Genomic DNA, 26,296 nt, shown 5'->3' on the forward strand with positions numbered 1-26,296 from the left:
CCCACTTCTTGAAGAATTAAATAATAGAAACGGTGCACATGTGCACGCGACAATACAGCAATGCGGCAACATTGTTCAAGAGAATAAGTTTGGGCCAGCTGAAGCTGAGTATGACCCATGGCTGCTATCAATTCCAGAGGTGTCGCGCAAAGTACCAGGCATCTCTCGTAAGTGTGGCCTACAAAAAACAGCTGCGAAACAGTTAACACTGTGGCATATCTACCATTCCTACATGGGTTACATTCAGGTTTACACAGATGGCTCGGGTCAAATAGAAAGTTCAACGTATGCATTCTGCATACCTTCTACGATAGAACAGAGAAAGTTCAAATTATCAAGCTTCACTACCTCTACCACAGCAAACCTTTATGCCACAATGTCTACTTTGACCTTTATATGCTCACAACCACACCTGCTTAAGTTGGTCATCCTGAGCGACTCTGAAGCATCTTTATTCAGCATTCAGTTTCAGTTTTAGTTTATTTAATCCCACAAGTATTAATCCCACAAGTATGAACCAAAATGATCATGCTCTCTTATATGGATACAAAATATATATAAAAAGGCCATAGGGGGACATGAAATATAATATCTTATGTCAGTGGATTTCGAGTCGCGGTGGCGTTCCAGGCAAAACAGAGGCAGACAGTTTAGCACAGGCGGCGCATACTGAAAATGAGACTCATGTGATTCTTCTCTATCATAGAGATGGACGCCACAGCTTACGACAACTTTCAGTCGGATTATCGAGAGATAGCTGGTTTTGAAACGGTCGTCGAAGCTCCATTTTATTTCATATAGGCCCAAACTTAGAGATCACTATACCAATAAAGGTGACACGTTCGCTCGAAACAGTAGTAAACAGATTACGTGTAGACACAGCGTACAGAAAATGTTTTTTTTTTACATATAATAGAACGAGCCAGCTATCGAGCCAGCTATGCGGTGTGCTCTTGCTCGGAATCAGAAGATATTGAACACTTCTTGTTGGAATGCTCTATTCATGATCAGCATAGAGAAAAATTACGAGATAAGTTGTGTGCTTCGGACAAACGTCCACTTTCACTGGGGAAAATAATGGGGCCATACACAACAATTCCACCGCAGAAGCGCGCAGTTAGCGCTTTAAAAGAATTTTTGTAAGTGAGAAAAATCGCGGATAATTATTATATCGTAGTATTTGTGTTATGTAGGTTAGGCGCCGCATCTTCATGTTTTTGGGAAGTGCCATTGATCTTGACTTCCTTACAACCTATGGATAAATTTTGTGTATACCTTCTTTTCCATCACAGTGCACCCTTCAGTTGATAGTCGGCGTCTGTGTTGTGTGGTTATCTTCTCTTGTGTCCGTGTCTGCACACATTACCTTCTTTCACGATGAGTTGCTCTTCTTCTCTTGATTGGTGCCTCCACTTTCCCCGTCCCCCAGTGCGGGATATATAGCCAACCGGGCTCCACCCTAGTTAAACCCCCCGCCTTTAATTCATCCTTCTCTCTCCCTCTCTCTCTTGTTTTGGCCCCTGAAGCATGAAAACTATCCTAATTCAGGTGGAAAATAATCGCGTGCGGAATTTGTATAACAAGCACTGGCTATATAGGGTGTCCTTCGTAACTTGAGCCAAACACTAAAAAATGCAAATGCCACCTCGCTGGACAGAACCAAAGTAATGTTGTTTGCCGTCGCTTGGAGATACTCATATTTTTTTTACATTCCGCCTCATTACAAAACTATTCTTAATGAATTATTGAACTTTTCAAATATTATAATATGATGAAACGTGTCAATGAAAACATTTTACAGCAATGTAAAAAGCTCCCGATATAGCTTTCTGTTGCTCAATGCGTGCTACATAAATGTTTTTTTCCAAGCATGAGAGAAGCCCCCGAATACACGCAAAATTGCCGTGCGACTGGCCGCTCGAGGCACTTGGTGTGTATTCGCGGGCTTCTCTACAGGGTGTTCTTTTTAGCTGCACCAAATTTTTAAAATGAGAATGGACAGCAGACGCGCCCATCTGATCGAGGCCAAAAACGCCCCGTTCCGTCGATGGAAGGGTCAAAGGCTCAATCGCAGACTCCGAAAGAAGATCTCGGAGCTCAACAAGGTCATCGATGACCACTGCAAAGCGCCATGCCAGCAGCAGTGGGACGACCTCTGCGAATCCATTGACGGACAGATGCGCAATGGCAAGTCCTGGGCTATGCTGAAGCACCTTCTCGACGAAAGCGGCTCCAAGTCACATCAGAAGCATAAGTTGGCCCGGGCCCTTCACGAACCCACCAGGTCTCACACGGTCGATGTACTCGTCTCCAAGCTCATTCTGAAGTACCTGCCCGTCCGGTGCGACGGGAATCCGGCAACCCAGCTCCCGGACTACCGAGACCCTCCTCGCCCCGAGCTCGACGAAGACTTCTCCGTTGCCGAGGTCAGACAGGCGATCTTCGCGCTCAACCGCAAGTCTGCGCCGGGTCCGGACGGAGTCAGCACAAAATGTTGATAAACCTCGACGACCCGTCGATCGTCTTTCTCACCGACAAGATCAACGAGTCCTGGAAGAGCGGCGTGGTTCCTGAAGAATGGAAGTTTGCCTGCACGGTGCTCATTCCCAAGCCCGGCAAGGCCCCGAACATCGAGAACCTCAGGCCGATTTCTCTAACCTCCTGCGTCGGCAAGGTCATGGAGCGCGTCGTCCTCAAGAGACTCAACGGGTACCTCGAAGACAACGACGTTTACACACAACACGATCGGCTTCGCGCCGGACTCTCGGCGCAGGATGCAATGAAACTAATCAAGCATCAAATCGTGGACGGCCGTTCCAGAGACGTCAAGTCTCTCGGTCTGGACCTCGAGAATAGAGCACTGCATGGGCTCGGGCTTACCCGAAAGCCCGGGCCGGGCCGGGCCGGGCCGGGTAGGGCAGTTTTTTCGCGGGCTCGGGCCGGGCTCGGGCACGGCATGTTCTTTTTGACCCAGGCCCGGGCCAGACTCGGGTTTTCTGATGCGGGCCCGGGCCGGGCTCGGACTTTCTGGTGGTGTGATGTAACGTGCAACAAGTTATCCTCACTCGTATCGACCCTAAAAAACATGTCTTTTTTGGTCTCGGGCCGGGTTCGGGCCGGTTTCGATCCGGACTCGGGCCGGGCTCGGGCCTAAGGTAAAGAAGTGGCGGGCCGGGCCCGGGTTTTGTCATAAAACTTTTGGTCGGGCTCGGGCGGGCAGCCCAACATAAAAACGGGCCCGGGCCAGGGCCGGGCCGATTGGGCCCGGGCTGACAAAATCGGCCCGTGCAGTGCTCTACTCGAGAAAGCTTTTGACAACGTGCTCCACGCCTTTATCGTTAAGACCATTCCGGACCTAGGTCCTGGTTCCAGATTCGACAGCTACGTCATCTCTTTTCTAACGGACAGGCAGGCCAAGCTTCGCATTGGAGACTTCCGCTCCGAAGATGTGCCCCTCGGAGGACGGGGCACTCCTCCGGGCGCCGTAATCTCCCCCGCACTATTTAACATCTGTATGATTGGTCTTTCCGAGCGGTTGGCACGCGTCGAGGACGTCAAGCACACCATTTACGCCGACGACATTACCATCTGGTGCGCCGGGGGCTGCGAGGGCAGAGTCGAAGAAGCCATGCAGGAGGCGCTCGACGTGATCGAGGAGTATCTCCGCCCCACCGGACTTCGCCAAGTCAGAGCTTCTGCTTTACAGAAAAGGGAAGGGTGGAAGACCCAAAGATTGGAAGCCAATCTCCTAAAGCAGCATCAGTCTTCGCAATTGTGATGCAGCGGTGATACCCAGGGTCGACGTCATTCTGGTCCTGGGCATGTTTGTCGAATTCAACGGCGGGAACCGAACGGCTCTCCGCAAGATCATCACAAAGACGGACAACGCTTTCCGCCTCGTTCGCAGTATCGCAGACACCGAGGGATGAAGGAAGCCTGTCTCCTCAGCCTGAACAACGCATTCTTATTATGCCACTTCACGTACACGATTTGTATGCATAACTGGCTCGGAGCCGAGCGAGAGAAGCTCAACGCTCTCATCCGCAAAGTAGTCAAAAGTGCTCTCGGGCTACCCATTAGGACACATACCGAAGATCTCCTCAAGTTGGGGGTACACAACACCACCGAGCAGATTGGCGAAGCCCAAGAACGTGCGCAACTCGCTCGCCTGACCACCACAGCGTTAGGTAAATGCATCCTCGAAGAGCTGGTTTACACTTCTGCGGTATCTTCGAGGGTCAGTACCCCGATCAGTAGGTGCATTCGAGACAAGTTCGAGGTGGCCCCCGTGCCTCGAAACGTCCATCCCGTCCACAACGAGGGCAGACGCAAGGCGAGAGCAGTAGCAATTCTCAAACATATCAAGCAACAAGGCCTCAGAGCACGCTTCGTCGATGCCGCGGAGGACAGCGATGGAAAGACCTTTGCCGTCGTCGTGGTTGACTCCAGCGGCAAGCTTTCCAATTACGCTTCAATTCGCACTTCAGACCCCGAAGTCGCCGAGCAAGCTGCCATCGTCCTCGCCCTGGTAGACGGTCGTAGGTCTGAGATCTATAGCGATTCCAAAGCGGCAGTTAGAGCTTTTCAGAAGAGTTGCATCGCTGAGCAAGCTGCTCGTCTTCTTAGCGTCTCCAATCCGGATGCTCTCACGCATCATTTGATTCACTGGTTTTCCGCTCACGTAGGGTCGGTCAAGGGTGCTCCCCCGAACCTCAATGAGTCTGCTCACAAGGCTGCGCGCGACCTCACCGACCGCGCTTCCTCTGTAAGGAGAGCCGACACCCCTCCCCCCTACGGCCACAGGGATGCTCCCGCTACTCACAACGAGGTTATGATATTCTTCTACATGTCTAGAGGGGTCTTTCCAGCTCCTCACCTCAAATTAAATAGGGCGCAAGCTGTTTCGCTTAGACTTTTACAGACCGGCACATATTCGTGTCTGGCCGTTCTGCACGAAATTTACCCAGACGTATATCGCGATGACGCCTGCCCGTCCGCGGGCAGACCTCCACTCTAGCACAGATGCTCTGGGAGTGCGGGTCGAGATACCCCAAGTTCAGCAAGGATGAGTGGGACTCGCTTGTGCGTAGCCCCGCTCTAGACAAGCAAATCCTGGCTGTCCGGCGTGCCCCCGACTGGGCCGGTGGGCTAGACATGCCGGTCCCGACGTGGGACTAGCCGGATGCGCGACGAGTTCGCGTCCTCGCCGGACCTCTAATAAAAGTTATTTCACTCACTCACTCACTCACTCACTCACTCACTCACTCACTTGGTCACGTTATGTTTACCATTCGAGTGTACGTATTGGCGGCCTCTTGATACAGAGCAATTTCCGCACTTACGCGCGTAATTAGCTTAGTTACGAAAATTACCTTTCTAATTATCAACAATAGGTGGCTACAGCAAATGAGTATTTTGGGGTCCGTCCTCGACACTACCTATCCCAACGAACAAATTTTAAATAGCGCAGTTCATGTGGAAGCTACACCAACAATTAGTTCCCCTTTTGCAGGCTCCTTGAAACCGAAACCGGCCGCAAAAAGAGCGTCTGTGTCATCGATGTCGCATCATCGAAAACATTTGTTTCCGAAAAGGGGCGGGAGTCCAAACAGTGAACACTACGCTTTAGTGTCCTCTTTAGTGTCCTTCCCTCGGCCGCATATTGAGGGCACACGCAAAGTATGTGGTCTATTATCTCGGGAGTGTGACAGACACTGAAATCAGGGTCCTGTTCTCGTCCAATCTTGTAAAGGTATTTGCGAGTGTAAGCCACACCAAGCCGTAATCGATGGATCAGTGTTTCCTGGCCTCTCCGCATCCGAAGTGGAAGTCGGAATCGCAAACCGGCGTCAAGACTATGGAGGCGCTCTTGCCGATATTCAGGGGTGTCCCATTGTCGCGCCATAGACGTCTTGATGGAGTTGTGTAGCAAGGCGTTGATGTCATAACTGCAAAAGGGAAGTTTTGTAATCTCCCCGTCAGTGTGCGCCATTTTTGCCTCCGCGTCCACCTGCTCATTTCCGGCTATTCCACAGTGGCTGGGAATCCACTGCAGCGCAATGGTATGTCCGGATTTAGACGCCTCAGTAAGCAGAGTCATGATGTCGTAGATTAGAGGACTATATGCGCTTCTCTGATTCATATAATTGCTTATGAGTTGCAGCGCCGGTTTTCAGTCGCAGAACACGGTCCAGTTAGCGAGGTTTTGTTGCAGTATGCAGCGGACTGCTTCTCGAACGCCGGTCAACTCAGCTGCTGTACACGATGTTTTGTGTCCTATCTTGAACCGCTGCGTAATCCCCATTGCAGGTACCGTGTAAGCTGCCGCGGAAGAGGTCTATGTAACAGAACCATCTGCAAAAACATGTTCGGTATATCCGTATACTTGTAAGCAATGTAGGATAGCGCAAAATGTTTGAGACCCGCAAGCGGCATTTTCGACTTTTTCGTTATTCCGGGGATTGAGATTTTCACCGTCGGCTTTGCCATCGTCCAGAGTGGAGCTTCCGGTATGCCATGGGGTGCGAAGTCCGACGGCAGTAGAACCCGTTGCGACAAAACGGCTTCTGAGTAGCCGGCGTCAGGCCGTATACTTGTGACATTTGTCAGTGGATGATTACTATGCCTAGTTAGTAGCCTTAAATGCACTCGCATTGGCTCATGTTGAAGATAAACTCGAGCTGGGCATGCGCGTGCCTCTGCAATAGTGCCCCATGTGGAAGCACATCGTGGTAATCCTAGGCAAATTCTTAGTCCGTGAGCCTGAACTCCTTCAAGTGTGCGGACGGCAGATGAACTAATCCGAGAAAGTACAGGCGCGCAGTAGCGGAGGGATCCAACAAAACGTGCCTGGTAGAGCTACACAAGAGATGATTGGGATGGCCCCCACGATTTTCCAGACATATGTAGAATTATTTGTGCAAAGCTGTCCAGCTTTTTTCTCAGTACAGAGATGTGCTTCGACCAAGACAAGTCACGGTCGATGGTGACTCCGAGAAACTTGTAGTGGGTTACCGAAGGTATAATCTTGCCATCAATCATGACGGGGTAGCAGGCCATTGATTTCCGCGTAAATGCCATGGCTACACTCTTTGTCGGTGAGAGCTGAAGCCCACGACTATTTAGGTATTGTGACGTCATTGACACTGCACGCTGTAGCTTTGTTTGTACTTGTAAGCGCGTTTAGCTCGTGGTCCATATACAGATGTGATCTGCGTACACAGAGACCGAGACTGCGCCTATGAGTTCTTTGACGAGTCCAACGAGAACAGCATTAAATAAGGTTGGGCTCAGTACGTACACCTCCTTGAGGCACCCCACAGTAGACAGGATGGTTCCTTGTATGACCGTCTAGAGTGGTCATAAATATCGTTCTCTCTCGAAGATAGCTGGCTATCCACTGATGCATACAGGCACCAATGCCATATTCTTCAAGGGCATTTAAAATTGCATCATGTAGAACATTGTCAAAAGCACCCTTGATATCCGGAAAGACAGTAGCCGTCAATCATCGGTGACGTTTCTTATGTTCAACAGTTGCTAGGTCAATAACGCTGTCGATTGACGACCTACCCTTTTGGAAACCTGTCATCGCGTCTGGATATACAGTATATTGCACTTCTCAAAAAACCATTCTAGGCGCATCAAAAGCTTCCGTTCCATGGTTTTTCCTATACAACTGGCAAGCGCCACTGGTCTGTAGGAAAGCATATCATGGGGTGACTTGCCTGGCTTCAATAATGCTACGATCTTGCTTGTCTTCCAATGTACAGGCACAGTTCCCGAGTCCCAAGAGAGATTATACAAAGCCAGAAGCTCTTCAGTCGCTTGAGGGCCCAGATGGCGTAGGGTAGAATAGGTAACGCCATCAGGCCCCGGCGCACTTGAGTGAATTGAAGAAAAGATCGCCGCACGTAGCTCTTGCAGTGTGAATAGAAGGTCGATACGATCGTCCACTGTTGGTGGAGCGCACCTGAACTGTGGAGATGCCACTGTTGTAGAGCCAGAGAGATGCAAGCAGAAATCTTCCGCGATCTCCTTTTCACTGCGCATCTGATTGATAGCCAGAGCTCGGAAGGGACGTCGTTGTTGTGGAGTAGATGGCAAGGCTCGTACAACATGCCATATCGTGGATAATGGTTTTCTTGGGTCCAGGCTTGTGCAAAAGGACCTCCAACGTTGTCTTTAGAGGTTTTCTAAGTGTCTTTGAATGTTATTTTGCATAGGGCGTGACGTCCTAAAGTCTGATATTAATTTAGTTCGCCTGTATTTCCTCTCGGCGCGACGACGGACTGCCCGCAGCTGTGCATATACAACGTCAACGGATGTTCTGGCATTTGATGTTGCGACGATGCCTGTTGTTGCGTGCATTGCGGCTGTGATTCGCTCTTCGATCTCTTGCGGAGAAGTTATACAGCCGCAGGACTCTTCCGGTTTGTTTTGAAAAGCATCCCAGTCAGTGCATTGCGCATGACGATTAGGGAGTCTCGTAAACCATCTCAATTGTACATAAGTGTCACGTATTTCGTTGGACTAAAGGCAGACAGGGACAAGTCGCATGTTTAAGACAAACATTTATAATTGAAAAAATAAGCGACAAAGAAAACAGCACAAAACAAACAATTTACAGCACGAGTTAATTATGGGAAATCCTCAGAGTCCTCAGATATTAAAATACGTAAGTCCAAAGTATTTACATTAAATCCATCGACGTGGCCACGTCACCTCGTCGTCGCGGCTTCGGGCGAGACGTCGTTGAGCCCGCCGATGCGTCGTAGACTCGAAGTCGCTGTGTCCGACGTTCGGTCCACGGTTGGCCTGGTTCGGGGGTCAGGACGGTGGGGTGACCGAGGCGCCTGGATCGCCCGGTCAACTCCGCAAGCCTGCGGATCGTAGCCGCAGGGAATCCGGGAAGCGGTGCCGTTAGCCTGTAGCTGCGGCTTCCGATGGGGCGTTCGCTCAGCTCGCGGGTCGTGGCCGCGGCAGCTGAAGCACAGCTTCCATTGGGTTGCCGCCGTCTCCGCGATTCACCCGTCCTGTTCGGCCTCCAGCTCCTTCTGCCCCTCGTCGTCCCAGAGCGTAGCTGGGCTGCTCTCTTCGGCTACGTGTCCCTTCTCCCATTGGCCACGTAGCTGCGCGTGCACTTTTGCGCTTCTTCTTTTGCTTTCATGTTGTATTCCTTTTAATGAGACGCTCTTATTTTCTAACTTCTTTCTTTATTTCTGTCATCGACTCCACGTGTCTTCTTGTTCTCTTCTGCTTTTTTTTCTTCTTTCTTTCTTCATTTTGTGGCTCATGACATATGCCCACATTCAAGAGTTTTTCCATATGAAAAACTGCTTCTCTTCCTCCTTGTATTGATGTTTCTGCCGTCTTCATATCTCGGTCTACCACTAACATGCCATGTCTTTCACCACTTTCGTCGTTTGCACCAATCTGTACACTCACTGCACCTCACTACACTTCACGTATTCATTTCACTGCACACATCATAGAGTTCACTATTTAACACCAAAAAGTTATTGTCGCACACTACTTTATCAAATCCCCGCTATACCACTTGTCTCTGTAGCACTCAGTGGTCCACTGCTTCACACCAACACTTACACCACTTAACCAACATTACTAAACTTACTACATCACTAAACACCGCTCCTACAACACTGCTCACAGTTAGCAATGAGTCTTCACACGACTATACTCATCCACTCCGCCACTATATAATCTGCAACAGGGCAAAATACTTTCCGTGGTTTTCGCCACGTAAGTCCCTTATAGAAAAATCCTGCGTTTTTACACACCATTATCTGAAGTATGTTCTTATGATTTCATCGGTCACACTGCTGTCATCATATGAGTCCCTTTAGGAGCACTGTTCTTCTATCCATATTTATGCATGCCGCCGTAACAATCTCCTTAACTCCCAATTCAGCCATTTATTTCATTTCACCCAACAAATATCTTGGTTACATACATCCGAACCTAAATGCAGGGTACCCTCTAATTCTTCCCAGATAAGCTATATTGCATATTAAACAGCAGTAGTGTTTCCCATCAATTTTTCAATCTATCCGCACCTCATAAGAGCCCGTGTCCTTTCCCTATTAGAATTCCATTTGATACCCTCAATGTTGTGGAAGTGCTTTTCTCTTGCGTCGCTGTCGAGACTTCCTATGGTGCCTACTTCCCGTCTTAATTCTCTTTCCTGCGCCTGCGCGGCTCCTGCCTGGCTTTGAAATTCTCTTGTGGAGTTCAAGTTTCGCCTCCTTTCTATGTGATGGACAAAGCTTCCTGAACGCATGCTTGTTCGTGCGCCATCTCGCTCTCAGCAGTCTCTTCATCTTCCGTCTGTACTTCCGTGATGCACGCCTTTTTGAACGATTAGTGTGGCTGCTGGCTTTGTCCTTGAACTCGAACTTGAAAAAGTGACTCTTCAACACCTTTTTCTTGTCATGGGGACATGCTCGCGATCTGTATTTAAGTACTCGTCACTCTTGCTCTGGACCTTTGTGACGTTCTTCGTAGTCGTCATATTCAGATGTTCTACGACTGTTCTTAAAGGCCGCTTTCATGGTTGCTTTGCAATGAGCAATACCATAAAGCGTAGCCCATTGGTGCTTTCTTCGGTTCCTCCTCTTGGGTATTGACTTTTTCCCTTTCTTTTCCTCGAAGCATTTTCTCAATCTGTTCTTTCTCTTTCGCTTCTTTCTTTTCTCTTTCTCTGTTTTCTCTACGCGCTCTATCCCTAAGTCTGCTGCCATCGCCTGCCTACTGCACACTACTTTCTCGTCACTCGTAAAACTTGTGCACCTGTGGTCGTCTGGATCAGCAACATCTTGCTTGCAGGTCACTAGCTTGTGCTCACAGGGGTTTCTGCCGTCGAAAGTCCCCATCTCTTCAAAAGCCTTGCCACGGTCTAGTACTCTCCCTTCCTGCATGACATCGTCAATTGCTCTGCTCTCAACACACACCCTATGCTGCGCTGCGCTATTCCCCCTCTCGTCAGTGTCCTCCTGGGTGGTCGTTTCTACGCACCGTTCGCCCTGATGAGCACGACCCTCCGGCGCGTACACTGCAGTACTGACACCACACCCATCATTTGGGTGTTGTACCCCTTACTCTCGAGTACAATATAACGCGGCGGCGCGGTCATCGATAACCTTACAGTGGCAGCTATTCTGTAGCAACAGTTCACTTGCGCGAGGCTTCTCTTCAGGTATGCTATGACTGTTATGTATTGGGTTGACTGCTTCTGGCCTCTTTATCTCTTTCTCTTTGAACTGTTTTTTCTTCTCACATGCTTGCAGAAGTGTCGCAAGTTCTAAAGATCGAGCGGCATGGACACGGTTCATTACATCCTCAATTAGTTTGAGGCCCTGCTCCTTGCTAAGCTTTTTCTCACGAACCGTAGCTAATATGCGGTCCCAATCCATCTCTAGACCACCAAAATATGCGACAGGGCCGGAACTGCTGGAAAATCCTGTCAGGCTCGCCAAATTGTCACGTATTTCGTTGGACTAAAGGCAGACAGGGACAAGTCGCATGTTTAAGACAAACATTTATATTTGAAAAAATAAGCGACAAAGAAAACAGCACAAAACAAACAATTTACAGCACGAGTTAATTATGGAAAATCCTCAGAGTCCTCAGATATTAAAATTCGCAAGTCCACAGTATTTACATTAAGTCCATCGACGTGGCCACGTCACCTCGTCGTCGCGGCTTCGGGCGAGACGTCGTTGAGCCCGCCGATGCGTCGTAGACTCGAAGTCGCTGTGTCCGACGTTCGGTCCACGGTTGGCCTGGTTCGGGGGTCAGGACGGTGGGGTGACCGAGGCGCCTGGATCGCCCGGTCAACTCCGCAAGCCTGCGGGTCGTAGCCGCAGGGAATCCGAGAAGCGGTGCCGTCAGCCTGTAGCTGCGGCTTCCGATGGGGCGTTCGCTCAGCTCGCGGGTCGTGGCCGCGGCAGCTGAAGCACAGCTTCCATTGGGTTGCCGCCGTCTCCGCGATTCACCCGTCCTGTTCGGCCTCCAGCTCCTTCTGCCCCTCGTCGTTCCAGAGCGTAGCTGGGCTGCTGTCTTCGGCTACGTGTCCCTTCTCCCATTGGCCACGTAGCTGCGCGTGCACTTTTGCGATTCTTCTTTTGCTTTGATGTTGTATTCCTTTTATTGAGACGCTCTTATTTTCTAACTTCTTTCTTTATTTCTGTCATCGACTCCACGTGTCTTCTTGTTCTCTTCTGCTTTTTCTTCTTCTTTCTTTCTTCATTTTGTGGCTCATGACAATAAGTAGGTGGGTGATCACTGCCGTACGTTTGAGCATCTGCACCAGCGGCAGCCGAAGACGAAAGACATCGTGAAGCGATAGCTAAATCGAGACAGCTGCTGTGCGTTGTGCCATGCAAATATGTTGGTGAGCCGTCGTTTAGGATGTCAAGACCATTGCTGTTTGTGAATTCAAGAAGTTGTCTTCCTCAAATGTTTATGACCCTGCTACCCCAAAAATGGTGGTGTGCGTTGAAATCACCTACGATAACATGAGGTCCTTGGCTGGAGTCAAAAACAAGTTTCAGGTGTCCAGCTTCAAATCTTCTCCTGGGAGAAATGTAGCCACCGATGACCGAGATTGTGCGGCGCTTTAGCTTCAGTGTTATAGAAACGTAATCGTTGCTGTTGTGCACCGGAATTTGGTTTAGCGAGTACGTGAGGTCACATCGCACACATAGTAAGACTTTGCTAGGATTTCCACTTTTCTCAGACGGGAACTGTTCGTAACCAGACAGTCTAAATTTCGAAGTCATATTCGGCTCGCATATCACAATAACTGGAAATCGATACTTGAGCAGTCTCTGTTTAAAATCTCCGAGGCGACCTCGTAGACCTCGTGCGTTCCATTGAAATATTACGAAACGGCTGATCTTTTCCTGCAGTGACAGCATTGACGTTGATGATGCCGTGGTTCTTGCTAGCTTTTATATAGCAACAAGCACCGGTTCGAGTGCATCCAGAATTTGCACCGCCGCCTTGGCAACGGGCGTCTTAACTTCCATAAGCAGCATTCGCAAGGAACGAACCAATTGTGTTACCATTGCCTTAATTTGCCCGTCCGACAACGAAGCTTCGCGTTCATGCTGGCGTTCCGGCTGCACTTCTGCACTCCGAGACGGCAGGGAAGGCCATATAGTAGTGTCCTTGGTGTTCAGAAGAGTAGACGTGGCTAGAGGTGGCCCTGACGATTGAGGAATAACAGGAGCGCGCGTCGACTTTTCATGAGGCACCAGTTGTCCTGTTGTCGATGCTGACCTGCTCCTGCGATTGCGTGAGCACCTCTGGCGGCGGTGTATCTTGCTAGCCGCTTCTCCGTGTGTAGAGCAATCTCGCACCATTTTCCTTAGCGCAGACATTTCAGTCTTTAATTTTGGACACTCCTTCGACATTGCGTTGTGCGGCCCATCGCAGTTAGTGCATTTCAAGTCAGGCCCATCACACGTCGACTCATCATGATGACCACCACAATGGGGACATGTCATCCTGTTTGCGCACACAGCACTTACGTGCCCGATTTTCTGACATTTACGGCACTGTAATGGCCTTGGGACGTATGGACGGAGAGGATGTCTCACATATCCCACTTTCACATGTGATGGTAAGTTGTGTCCCTCAAAAATGAGCTTTATGCACCTCGACCATCCAGAACAGTGTATGTCTGGGATATGGACAGTTGAGGATATTAGCGTTGGGAGATCGCCATTATCAATATCTGCATCCACAATATAGATCACACCGGCCGTGATACTGCCTCCTTGTACGATGAATGAGCGGACAAGTATATTTCCTAGCTGAGTTGCAGTCTTCAAAGTGTCAAGGGTGGTTCGTGTAGAGACATCAACAGTAAGGATGTTTTTGTGGGATTAATACGGAGCTCTCTGATTTGCCCTGGAGCCAGCCTCTCGAGATAGGCAGTGAGAGTTTGCCTATTGAGGGAATTGAGGTTCCCAATAGCAGCGATGGGAATGTAGGTGATTGTATACGTTTGCTGTGAGGGCGGCTTATTGTAGTTGAGCTCACTCACGCTTGAAGTCCTGGGAAGTTTCCTCTTCTACCGGCGGTTTGTGGCCACGGTATATCCACCGTCGAATTCCATCTCGTCCACGTCAGAGCAGCTCGATGACCCTGGCAGAGTCATGTGCAGATGGTCGGGCGCAGCCGACCGACGTGCAGCTTGGAGGCCAGCCCCCAACCGTGGCGGCAGAGGGGCGGGACGTCCGTCATTGCTTTCGATACTGTACCCGCCATGGAGGCGTCGGTACGCACAAAGTTAAATGAAGAACCAGAGCGAAGCAGGAAGGTAGAGGTAGAGCCTTGGAGTTACTGGCACATTCCCACTCGGGGGGATTGGCCAACAACCAGGTAGTTTGAAATAACAATGAGAAAGTAGATGTACAAAATAATGCAAACATAAATGTGGGAATATATACCCATCACAGCAGCTGATCAAGAACTCGTCTTTCTTCTTCCAATCCAGCTATAGGCCGTAATGGGGAGGTCCCGTTTACGGGGGTATGAGCCCTTCATTGTCTTACGTAACGGACAGATTTAACCACCTTCACGGAGTGGAAGAGCCGACAATAAGAAGAACGTAAACTTTATTATCAAATCAATCAGATTTGAGTCCGGCGTATCTTTAGGGGGTCTGGGCACCCGCCGCGGACGCGGTTCCGAGACCTTGTCTCGAAGCGGCTTCCTCGGCTCGCTGGACGGCCCAGAGCCAACAATTTTTTTTATTACAGCAGAAATCACCTTGACTACAAGCAGTGTGTGTATATATGTATATTATAAAGTACGAGTTAAAACACACTCATTTATTTACAACCGTCCATCTTCACCGCCGTGTCTTCTTTTTTTTCTGCCCGCTCCTCGTGTCCCTCTTGCCTCTTCAGTCTTCTTCTTCTTCCCCGGATCATCACGTCCTCCCGGACTTTGGTTTTCATTCTTCCTTGGATAATAGGGCAGGACGTTTCCCACTGTTGCTATTTCGTTTTTTCCCTCCAGTCAAAAATAGTGTAGCGATTTTAGAATTTCTTGCTGTTTGATGGTCTTTCCTACTGTGCAGAGACCAGAAAATCTTGAATATGGTCCATCAAAACTTTCTCGCACTAAAAGTGTGTCCAGGGGCTCTACTACAGGCATCTTGGGGCTATGTCGCAGATCACAGTGTCTGTTCGTGATTGATTTGTAGCGTATAAGCTCCTCTTGCGTATTACGTACGCTTTTCCTGTAGATCCACTTTTCCGTTGAATCTGAGGTCGTAGTCTACCGGTGGCCAAGTGGTATCGCTTGATGCAGTAAAGTTAGGCGTGTATCCTAATACCATGGTGTGAGAATGGTTATGGTGCCGGAGTGCCGCTTCCAAGGCACACTTCCATCTACCACGGAAATCAGAGTATATTGCGATGAATGTCTTCTGGTCCCGAATCAGCCTGTCAGGTAGGCTGTTTCTTTCAGGGTGGTAGCGTGCGGCAAATTTAAGGGTAATTCTTCTTTCACCGGATCAAATTGAGAACGTCAAATACACCATATACGCGGATGACGGAACGCTCTGGATCCCCGGAGGTAGCCTGGGATCAATTGAGAACGCTCCACAGCAAGCGATCGACACTATCGAGGAATACCTCGCTCCCACGGGTCTGCGAAGTTCGCCCGCTAAATCGGAGCTCCTGGTCTATAAATCATCGAGAAGCGATTCCAAGCCAAAGAGCGAAATCAGAGACACAAACGCCATTACTCTCAGAACAAAAGACGGAGGAACCATTGCGCACGTCAGCAAAATCAGAGTTCTTGGCATGTTCATTGAGAGCAACGGCTCTATATCGCCGCGACAGTGGCGAAGATCGCCACAAAGTCGGATAACGCCATGAATCTCATACGACCTACTTCACCTACGAGGTGGTCATGCATCGATGGAAGGTAGCGGAGAAGGACAAACTAAATGCGCAACTGAGAAAGCTAGTCAGACTAGCCCTGGGAATCTCCAAGAGCACCAGGACAGAGCTTCTGCTGCAACTGGGGGTACACAATACACTTGCAGAAATCGCCGAAGCTCAAGAACGGGCTCAATTGACAAGACTCTCTGGAACCAAACCGGGTAGAGAAATCCTAGCCAAACTATGTCATGACACCACAGCAATCGAGAATCTATATGAAAGTGTTCTGACGGACACACGTAACTCCCACACGGTTCGCCCACTCCCGCGCAACATGAACCCCGCGCACCATCAAACCAGAAGGCTGGCACGCGGATCGTTCATCCTGCGCGAAATACGTGACAAAAACATCCAAGCCTGTTTCGTAGACGCGGCACAGTACCTGTCCAGGCAGGCCTTCGTTGCCACTACGGTCAATAAGCAAGGTCAAGTCACAAACGCTCTCACAGTCAAAACCCATAAGTCCGAGATTGCAGAACAGGTCACCATCGCACTCGCGCTCACAGACCCGACCACCACCCACGTCTGCAGCGAATCACGCTCGGCCGTCAAAGCCTTTCAGAAAGGTGCCGTTGCAAGACAAGCACTACATATAATCAATATATCCGCACCGCTGCAGCATCACACCATCTGCTGGTTCCCGGCACACCTCGGAGAGATCGAGGACGCCCCACCCAATCTCAACGAGATGGCTCACAGGAGCGCCCGAGACCTAACCCTCCGCGACGCCCCCTATTCTGGTCGTGACCATCCCCGCGAGAATCGGGAACCTCCCTCCACATACAACGAAGTCACAAAGCACTTTTATCTAGACCGCAGAATATACAGCACACCTCACAATAAGCTCACCAGGCCTCAAGCCATCGCCTTCAGAATGCTTGAAACCAACAAGTACCCCACGCAGAACAGACTACATCACTACATGCCTGAGCTATACACAACATCAAATTGCGAAAATTGCCTTAGAACATTAGACATACATCACTTGCTCTGGCCGTGTGGTCGGACCCACGCAAACAAGAATCAAGACTCCGCCAGGCTACAAGCAGCACTACGAAGCCCGGACCTGGCGGAACAGCTCTGGGCTGTCCAGCGAGCCCACGATGCAGCCACGGAGCTAAAACTCCCGGTCCCAACGTGGGAGTAGCCCGCTCTATGGGAACTTGCGTCCCGTAACCCGCAGGACCTTACAATAAAGTTATACCATCCCATCCATCCTTTTTCAGGGGCCCACTCCTGGAGCTTCTTACTGCATAATGCTGGCCCGATGTCGGACATCACCACCTTTGATGTCCTTGAACATATTTCACTCCAGTAACATCAGGACCGAATTGTCATCTTCCTTTCCTGGCTTTGCAGCTGCCATGCGCATGAGTTCATCTATGGCAACCAGGAATGCCTGAGTCTTATTGACTCTCCTGCCTGGTTTTTTTATGTTGGCAATATCTAGATGAATTACTTCAAATTATACCTGAGAATGATTAGCGATGACCATTGCATTTACCTCTTGGACGACACTTGGCCTTGTTGATCTGGTACTGGCCACAGGTTGGCACGTAGTTCTTGATAACTTCTTGCATATTTTTTCACGTGAATCGACTTTTTATTTTCCAATAAGTTTTGCAGAATTCATCGTACTTTCCTGACTCCGGAATGTCATGCTACAGCTTCAAAACCTTTGACGTCAATCTTCCTGGCACACAAAACTTGCCATTATAGCAATTCAAGTCTTCGATGCCTTCCCACAAGCTGTAAACGTGTCCATGAGCAGATTTGTTCACTTCTGTGTTGTATAGCCTAGAAAGAGCATCTGCGTTAGAGAGCTTATCGCCTGGGATATGGCTTACATCGAAAGTGAACTGTCATATTTCACCGATCCAACGCGTCACCCTGCCATTCGGTTGGGTTTGTCTCAAGAGGTAGGTTAACACTTGGTAGTCAGTGAAAAGCCGAAAATGGCGACCCTCTATGTAGCTACTGAAATATCGAAGCGCCACCACAACAGCGAGTCCTTTTTTTTCCTGTGGTCGTAAAATGATGTTGAGCTTTTGAGAATGCAGAGGAATAAGACTCGGCAATATTTAGTCGTGTCTTCAAGCTCCTTGGTCGTGACTCATCGGAATCATTTACGTGTTCCGAGTTCTCTTCGACTACGTAGATAACGATGTCAAGACGGTGATCTACTGCGTTCAACTTATTGTGGTGTAATTTCTGTCGAATTTATGAACATAAACATTTTCTAGCGTTAAAATAAAGCAAGATTGTGCGAATTAATCTAGACGGGCCAGCAGAAGGATAGATCACTATCTGGCGGCGCATTGTTTATCGTAGTCTTCCCATGACCATTCCAAATGTGCCGGTCTGGTAGAGGCTATCAGTGATATTTATCTTGTTTTTTTTCCTCCTATTTCGCTGTAATTTATATACGACGTCATAATAAGCAGTCTTTTGGTACGTACATGTGGCGTAACATAATGAAAATTAGCGAGACCTCCAGCCCTTCTTTCATGACGCCTCTTCGTTTGTTCCAAGGGTGGGTTGCTGCGGCAATGACAGTCAGTCGTTTTCCGCATGGGGTTGTCGTACAGCGAAAGTGTGGCAATACATCACTTAACATTTTTGCACTGCCGGCCACGTCAGAAACGCCTTGAAGGTCGGTCTTCAAAGCAGGCCCAAATTTTTGATGCATTTCGCAAGTAATTTCGGTGTCGACATCATGCGACGTAACCTATGCCCGTATTCAGAAAAAAGATTTGCGTAGCTTGTACTGGAGGCGCAATGCTAGAGACAGCGGAGCTGATCGACACCTAGCTACTCGTGGCTTTTGGGCTAGGCTAAGCACTACCAAGTCATCCGCACCATTTTCCGGAATTTATTGAGTATTATATCGATTATCTATTGATTGGCTATCAATTGGCTATCGATTGGCTATCACAAGGTATTGGTCACGTATTTGGGCTAGGCTAAGCACTACCAAGTCATCCCCAGCATTTTCCGGGAATTATTGATTATTTGTCGTTTATTGATTAGCTATTGATTGGCTATCAATTGGCTATCGCAAGGCATTGGCCACCTATTTGGGCTAGGCTAAGCACTACCAAGTCATCCCCAGCATTTCCTGAAATTTATTGATTATTTGTCGATTATCGATTAGCTAATAATTGGCTATCGCAAGGCATTGGCCACGTACTTGGGCTAGGTAAGCACTACCAAGTCATCCCCAGCATTTTCCGGAATTTATTGATTATTGATTGATTATCGATTAGCTATTGATTGGCTACCGATTGGCTATCGATGACTGACTAGGCTTAAATAGTCCCAACCATGCTTAGCTAGACTTGGACCCTTTCTGCACAACCGCCAGGATCAGCCCTCATTCTTTGTTTACGCGTCACGGACTTACGGCCGGCTTAAACTCCTCCGCTGTTAAAAATTCTTATGCTAAAACTGTTCGTAAAAGCACATGCCGGCCAGTCGTGAACTTGAACATACATAGGAAAACGGCCCGCAAATGGCGAACAACACTTACTAAAATTTAACATGCTTAACCCCGTAACACAGGCGTATAACGGAAGATCTCACTTAAGCAAACTGGTCATGTGCAACGCATATTAGATCTTAGCCTCACGCTCACTCCAATACACATGTCTCGATCTGAAGTGAGCTGTGAGTTTGTTTATACACAAAATAACTTGTATGTGAATCTGACTTCGGCTAGCTACCTAGCGCATGACGGCATTTACGATTCGGCTATGCAGCATGACTCCTTTCTCTCTCTCTCTCTCTTTCTATGGTAGGTTTTGCGGTAAGGTTGGGGAAGTCCATTGAACTTCAGTGCATTGGGGCAACGCCCGGCGAGAGCGAAAGCGTTTCTGTGTGTCTAGAGTGTAACACACGTGCGCTAATATATCGGCGCTCGTAAAGTGAAAGATACAGTTATATCGGCTGTTCCAGTCACTTGTGGAAGCGGACCGCCCCAGCCTATGGTGGCGTAATCTCCTTCGTGTGCTGGCGAACTTCAAAGAGCCTGTTATTTGTCCCGCTACCACTCTTCTTCTCCCGTAGCTATGGTATTTTTTAAATATTTTTTTTTGTGCAAGCAAGCACCATAATTTCTTAAGAGAGCCGCTACTATACTTTGTTATGCGTTCTTCAATTTATTTCTATTTGATTGAATATTTTTCTAAAACATATAGAAAAATAAAGTACAAGCACAACCTTGCTTCAAAAGATGTGCCGCCTTGTCTACGATGGTAAAGCGTTATGTTCTATAAATGATCCTAATCTTGCCGCGCCGAAATTCTTTAGCGGCTTACTTCCGGAAAAGCAAATTTCAAAAATTCCGATTTCTTAGAACATTACCACGGCTTTTGACGGTAGCAACTCAGGACGTTTCTACGCGCACTCCAGGCTTGTGAACAGTCACACCACTCGAAGCTAATGCAGTGTGGAGAAGCTACGGGCACTTCAACGAGCCTCTAGCTTCTAATAAATTCGAGTAAGGAGCCTCCAGAGCGTGCGTTCCGTTTAAGGAGTGACAGTATCTTAGCTGAGCATACAGACGACCAAATTAAGAGAGCAAGGGGCAGCACAGAAGGATCTGTACGCTGCTAACAGCCGATGTTTTGTTGGCCGGCAATAACGAGGTCAGCTGGTTATAAAATACCCGAAAGGTAATATGAAGAGGAACTTTCTGAGAGTTTCATTCCAGGTATAAAGAAGTTATTAGATAAATGGCAGTCGCTCAGCCGTATTCGTCATGGTGGGATACTGCTGCTGCTGAGCAACTGAGCCGATAAAGTAATCGTCATTTTATTGTACAGCATTCCTCCACGGTCAGCGATACCGCATCTTTTAGAACGTGGCACCGCTTTTGTGAGATGCTGGTTCCAGGAATCGTGAGGAATATTAAAAGAAAAATCAAAAAGGCTTATCGTGGCGGCATGGTCGATTTACACGCATCATGCCGGGCACGTGGACGCTGATCCCTTCACGCGTTCCTGTTCGTGTAGTTGAGAAGTGAACTAAAATGAGAGTTGTGAATGTTCATTCAGATCATGGCAAAACAAAGTTTGCGCCCAGTTGAGTGCCATATTATCGAGCTAAAATAATATTATACAGCAATAGCTTGATCGCGCATATATATATATATATATATATATTATAAACGAGAAGAAAGGCAACCGAGGGGCCCAATTTTTATTAATCATATCGTAAGAAGCCAACAAACAATGACACCAAGGACAACATAGAGGAAATTACTTGCACTTGATAATTGAATTAAAGAAATGATGAAATGATAAATAATGAAAATAAAATGAAATGAAAGCTCAATGGTGAGAGCATCGCATGCGCAATGCAAAGTCATGAGTTCGTTCCCCACCTGCGGCCAGTTGTTTTTTTCATCCATTTTCATTTTCTTTTAACACGAAAGTGTTTTATGCCGGGGTCCACCAAGACTTCACTGACGTATTTCCGTCACGGAAATACGTCATAGAACATATTACAAAGAAAGAAACCAGAAGAAAAAGTTCCACAAACATGCAAAATTTGGAAATCGAACCCACGACCTCGCGGTCCGCGACGATAGATCGCCGAGCGTTTAACCCATTGCGCCACAAACGCATTCGCAGAGGGCTACACAGACGCGCCTTATATATCTAAAGCCCAGACCACACGTACGCTTGCAAACGCGCGCAAGCTCGCGTCCGCGCGCCCACGCATGCGCAGATGGTGCGGCACGGCTCGTATGCGTCGAAATGCGGCGCGATCTCGGTGATCAGCTCCTCTCAGTTATCGCGTGCCTGGGCTGCCTCGCGTCGGCGCGCCTGGCTACGCAGCGACGGCGCGGTACATTCAACTCTCAGTTAAGCAGAATTATATCATGCAAGAAAGTGCTTCTTCTTCACTTTTTGTGCTGATATAACAGCTCCAAAAAGATAACGATTACGTTTATAGATATCGAAGCATTTTGAAGCACTGCCAACAACGGAATACGAAGTGGCGTCTGCCAAGGTGTAAACAAGTGAGGCCAGTGAGCGCGCGCTGTCGCGCGTATTTGTGGATGCAAACCGCCATTCCTCGCTAGGCGCGGCAACCGCAAGGCGCGTAGACGCGAGCTTACGCGCGTCCGCAAGCGTACGTGTGGTCTGGGCTTAACACTCCTCCGTGTACCCGCGCTCTTGCTCGGGGCGGTGCCGCCGCCTACGAGCAGAAAAGAGAAGTACTGCATTATGACACTAACGCGCACCGACAGTGAACGCTTCGGTGGTCTCAGCACTACGACGCCTCGATGCCAGCATTCGAAGGGACGCTGGCATCAAGAAGCACTACCAACGCCACCTAGGTGGCGTTCACCGTACTCAGCACAGCGGAGCGTGGCCTCCGCAATTAGCTCTGAAAATGTTTCTGAAGTTGATCGCGGAGGCTGCAATTACGACGCGCTGTACGCGCTGATTTGACTCGGTGACGATTCAGTTAGGTGCTTTGTCTTGCGCGTTGTATTAGTGTGTCAGTTACGTGCTTCGTCTTTCGCGTTGTGCTAGCGTGTGCAGCGTAGTGCAGCTTCCATATGCACGACGGTTGCTCATGGTCATCGACGTTGGTAGTCGTGATGGAGGAGACGTGCCACCAGGCGTCAGCGTGGGTGCATCAACGCCTAAGGGCGCTTTAGCCACAAAACACCAATAGACATTATATATCAATGTTCAATAAACATTACACTACTTCTGTGAAGACACGTTTCACTTTCGTGTTCTATACCGATTCCTATATAAGAGGGATCAACCACATTTTTTTATTATTTCTTTAATTCAATTAGTAAGTACAAGTAATGTCCCCTATGTTGTCTTTGGTGTCACTGGTTGTTGGCTTCTTATGATATGATTATATATATATATATATATATATATATATATTTATCTTTGCTATTTTTGCCAATGTACATTATTTTAATTTCATCATAACGCGTCACATTACTGTTAAGGGTAAGCGAATATCATAAAAAAGCGATTTTTTTTCTAAATATGAAAGTGCATTCTTTTCTGCATCTTTTTCAGTATCACACTTCATTTTGCGCAATTTATATCAACCCAAAAAAGCGCTCTGAAAGCAAAGCGACCAGCGACACGCCCATTTTTACGTAGGCTGTGATTTCATAGCTTTGTTTCAGCGTTATTCTGCAAAAAAAAAAAACCTACAGTTTTCCTAATTTTAGCTAAAAGAAAAAGCTATCTGGCAATAGTGTTCAAGTTGATAGCCAAGAGAAGCCTGAGACGCTGTTTTCCGCCTTTCACGTGTTTTCCATGTGTTGAGTTTTGGTAGCGTTGGCTCTGGTGTATGCGCTGCGAATGCGCTGACAGAGCAACGCATCAAGCAACAAAACAGGCTCGGGAAGCTAAACGACAGCAAAAGAAGAGCGAAGCTTACAAAGATGATGACTGTCCAGCTGGCTCCTACTGAATAAATCGGTCAAAAATTTGGAGAGTGAAAAGCGTGGGATTTAGGTTATTGTTTACTTTAAACTCAGTTTTCTCAGAACAAGAATTTTCGTTATGTCAGTACCATCGTTTTCAATATGACAAAAGCTAGCATGCTCATTTTTGTGTGCATACTAAATGGTTACGCGGCAATTAACTGAACCAAAATTAAGGCTGTACAATGAATAGTTTTTGTGAAATAAGAAGAAAATCGACAAAAATTGGTCTAAAAAGCATGTCGGGGATGAAAAAAATCCTTAATAATTCGCTTTTTTGTATAGTAATCTTTTTTTGGTTCAGTAAATAGAAGACAAAGTACTGAAAAAAAAATTACGCCAACTTCTGGACGATATATCTATTAGTTTCTGAAAAAAGTGCACCACAATATGCCCAAAAATACATGGGTAGTATAGGGCTTATCCTGTCCGCGCATTATATTGTTACGGATGATCGGAGGTTAGGGATGTTACGGATGGACCCAGGAGGTAAACGCCAACTTGCTCAAAAGGTGCGTGAGGGGGAATCAACGGCTGCTGAAGACCTGGTGGGGCGGTGGAAGGTCTTTTCCGCCGTTGGCTTTGGTCACAACTAGCCACATATTGCTTTGTTGTTTGACGCATGTGAGGCCAGTAAAATCGCTCTTGCACACGCTGTAGCGTACGGGTGAATCCAAGATGACCTGATGTTGGATCATCATGCATGGCATGTAGCACAGCACTACGGAGACTCTCCGGGACTACAAGAAGAAAGGGGGCGCCACTTGCGGAGTGGTTGGTTTTATATAACAAGCTGTCACGTATGGAAAAACCACCACTGGCTTTCGGATTCAGGGCCATCACGAAAAGAGGTTCCAGAGTGACGTCGTTGCGTTGATCCTCCTGGAAGATGGTCGTGTCCGGAAATTCAGGTGCAATACCGGCCAGACAGTCATCGAAAGTGTCTTAGTCAGAATTTGCCGTGGGCAGTGGCAAGCGGGAAAGACAGTCGGCGTCAGCATGCCGGCGGCCGCTTCTGTATTTCACTACAAAGTCGTACTCTTGTAGGCGTAAGGCCCACAGTGCTAGACGACCAGACGGATCCCGAAGGCTGACCAGCCAGCATAATGAATGGTGATCAGTGACTCTACTGCTGAATGGGCGACCATAGATGTTACAGCGAAATTTCTGAACAGCAAAAACAGCTGCAAGCCATTCCTGCTCAGTGACTGTGTAGTTTCGCACAGCATTGCTTAAGCAACGACTGGCATATGTAACAACGTGTTCGGCGTCGTTTCGCCGTTGAACAAGTACCGCTCCAATGCCTATTCCGCTGGCGTCAGTATGAACTTCGGTAGAGGAACACGGATCAAAATGACCCAGGATGGGGTCCGACGTAAGAATTTAAGCTGACGGAACGATGACTCACATTCTGGTGTCCAGTCGAACGATACATCCTTTTGCAACAGACGTGTCAACGGGTGCACAACGTCGGCGAAGTTTGGGACAAAACGACAGAAATAAGAACATAGTCCCAGGAAACTGCGAAGTTCCCGCGCTGAATGCGGAGGCTGGAAGGAACTGACCGCTTCAATCTTGCGGGGGTTAGGTATGACTCCATCTTTGTCGACTAGATGACCAAGAACCAATGTCTGTCGCTCCCCAAACCTACACTTTCCAGAGTTGAGAATCAAATCTGCTTTCTATATGCATTTCAGAACCAGGCTAAGGCGCTCGCTATGTTCCTCAAAAGTGCGGCCGAAAATAACAACATTATCCAGGTAGCAAAGACATATTTTCCCCTTTATACCACGGAGAATTGTGTCCATGAATCTCTCGAAGGTTGCGGACGCGTTACAGAGCCCGAACGGCATAACGTTAAATTCGAATAAACCGTCCGGTGTAAAAAAGGCGGTCTTCTCTTTGTCGACGGGATCCACAGGTATCTTCCAGTAGCCTGAACGTAGATCGAGGGACGAAAAGTAGGAGGCAGAGTGTAGGCAGTCTATTACGTCGTCCATTCGCGGGAGTGGGTACACATCCTTCTTGGTAATTGCATTTAGTCGCCTATAATCAACACAAAATCTCCACGAGTCATCTTTTTTTCTTTACCAGGATGACAGGTGCGGCCCACAGGCTTTATGATTCTTTAATGACATTTTTCATCAGCATCCTTGTACCTGGTCCGCAATAATCTTGCGCTCTGATGAAGACACTCGGTAAGACTTCTGCCGAAGAGGATGTGCCGATCCTGTGTCAATGCGATGACGAGCACGCGAAGATGGGATAGTTGTACGGTGCCCATCTTGAGAGAAGTCGAACACGGAAGCATACTGGGATAGCAGTTGTACTAAGGTGTCCCGTTCACGTGAAGACAAAGACTTGCTGACCATGCGTAGAATTTTCTGCTCGTAAGGGCAAGTGGCTCGTTCTTGAGTGGAATCCTCGTCCCTGACGACCATCGATGAACAGCACGTGACGTAGTCGAAGACAGCAATCTTCATGTGTTCGGGAACACGCACAGGGACGGCAGGACAATTTAACCTCCACAAAAACGTGCTACCATTGTTCACGGATACGATACTATTGGGTACCAGTAAGTTTTTCTTCCCACAAGAGTCGTCAAAGGGTTTTACCATGGCGTCAAATGAAGCGTCTGTACAAGATGCGATGACAGATACCGGTGCTAAAGACCACGGAGGCAGCGTCACTCCCTCAGCAACGGCAAATGTATTTTGTCCAGCGGGTTGTTGATCCAGGAGGTCTGATAATGACGGATCCTGACAAGCATCGACTCAAGCTTTTCCGCTATTTATCGAAAGCTCGCCGGCACCACAATTGATTGAAGCCCCGCAGGTCT

The sequence above is a fragment of the Dermacentor silvarum genome, chromosome 1, assembly GCF_013339745.2.
Source record: "Dermacentor silvarum isolate Dsil-2018 chromosome 1, BIME_Dsil_1.4, whole genome shotgun sequence".
NCBI lineage: Eukaryota > Metazoa > Arthropoda > Arachnida > Ixodida > Ixodidae > Dermacentor > Dermacentor silvarum.